The sequence below is a fragment of the Raphanus sativus genome, unplaced genomic scaffold (genome assembly GCF_000801105.2).
Source record: "Raphanus sativus cultivar WK10039 unplaced genomic scaffold, ASM80110v3 Scaffold5234, whole genome shotgun sequence".
NCBI lineage: Eukaryota > Viridiplantae > Streptophyta > Magnoliopsida > Brassicales > Brassicaceae > Raphanus > Raphanus sativus.
The window spans coordinates 1-1,766 of NW_026620534.1; the positions used below are offsets into that span (position 1 = coordinate 1).

A 1,766-nucleotide genomic window follows, 5' to 3' on the forward strand; every position below is an offset into this window, starting at 1 on the left:
CTCCATCTCCTTCTTCTTAGCAGTTACAGCATCTTTCAAGAACTTGCTGTATTGAGGAATCAGCATGAAAGCATCAATGATGGGCATTGTAACCTGAGCTTCACTCATCTGCTTCTCAAACAAAGCCTTGTACTTCTGTAGCAGCTGCTTCTTGAATCTACCAGGGAATGGAAGCTTGGGTTCATAGGGAGGAGGGACAGAAGAGCTCTCACCTGCTGGAGCAGCAGATTCACCATCTTTTGTTGTCTTCTTCTCTTCTCCAACCTTTCCTTTACCCTTATCTTTCTCAATCTTCTCCAAGATCTCATCATCTGTCTTCTCATCAACAATGACCACTTCATCATCTAGATTGATGGCTATCTCCTCACCTTGTTTCTCAGCATCCTTGGTGAGGGTTCTAGGAGGTAACTGCTTACCACTCCTGAGTGTGACAGCTTTTGCGTCCTTGGGATTTTGATCAGATTTTCCAGGTAGAGATCCTGGCTGACGATTCTGGTGGGTGCTCATGGAAGCAAACTGATTCTCCAAATTCTTGACAGAAGAAGCAAGGTGGGAGAATTTGTTGTTGAGCTCATTGTAGCTCCCATCAATCTTGGAGTGAAGGTTCTTCAGCTCATAGCCCACATGCTTCTCACTTCTAGTCTGAGACTCCAAGATCTGTTTCAGTAATGCATCAGTGCTGCTCTCTTGAGGGGCAGAAGAGCTAGGAGAGGGGCTTTGCTGAGGCTGATAGTTGCTCTGCTGGTTGTTTCTTGGCTGATAACCACTCTGCTGGTTGTTGGAATAGGGCTTCTGTTGGTAGTTGTTGTACTGAAAGTTGGGTTCCTTCTTGTACCAGCTACCATTGCTGTTGATGAAACACAATTCTTCTTGCCCTTCCAAACCATCAACCTCATTGACAGTAGGAGGTATCTCCTGTTGTGGGTTACCAACAAAGTTCACCTGCGCTTGTGTGGCCTTATCAGCAATGAGTGTGTCAATCTTCTCCTGAAGAGCTTTGATCTCATTCCTTGTGTGCTTGTCATCACCTCTACTGCTTCTGTCATGGTCTCCACTGTAGACTGCATCACTCTTAACCATGTTGTCAACCAGAGCCTCTGCTTCTTCCTCAGTTCTCCCCAAAAAGAACCCATTGCTAGCTGTATCCAGTCTGGCTCTATACTTAGGAAGAGCACCTCTGTAGAATGTGCTCAGCAAGCTCTCCTTGGAAAAACCATGGTGTGGGCACTGAGCTTGGTAACCATTGAATCTCTCCCAAGCTTCACTGAATCCTTCCAAGTTCTTCTGTTGGAAGCTGGAGATCTCGTTCCTCAACTTAGCAGTTCTTGAGGTGGAGAAGAATTTCTCCAAGAATGCCTTTTTGCAGTCTTCCCAAGTGGTGATGGAGTCACTTGGTAGAGACTTCTCCCACTGACGTGCCTTATCCCCCAAAGAGAAGGGGAATAGCTTGAGCTTTAAAGCATCCTCTGACACACCATTAGTCTTTGACATACCACAGTAGCTGTCAAACTTATCCAAGTGATCAAATGGGTCCTCCACAGCCAGACCATGATACTTGTTGTTCTCTATGCAGTTGAGCAGTCCTGACTTGATCTCAAAGTTGTTAGCAGCCACAGCTGGTGCTCGAATTCCAAGTCTAGGACCATGGATGTTGGGGCGGTCATAAGTGCCAATGGGGCGAGCTGGTCGCTGTTGAGGTCCATTGGGGTTCTGAGGATTTTGTTGTTCTTCCATTGCAGCTTCCAGTGGCTGCAGTTGAGCTTGTT

At 46.5% G+C, this 1,766-nt stretch overlaps 1 non-coding gene across 1 annotated transcript; it reads left to right on the forward strand.

The window, feature by feature from the left end:
* The first annotated feature begins 1,210 nt into the window (after positions 1-1,210).
* LOC130507684 (small nucleolar RNA R71) lies at positions 1,211-1,317 on the forward strand. The gene has a single exon (XR_008942394.1). It is a non-coding gene; the product is annotated as a small nucleolar RNA R71 (small nucleolar RNA).
* The last annotated feature ends 449 nt before the right edge of the window (positions 1,318-1,766 follow it).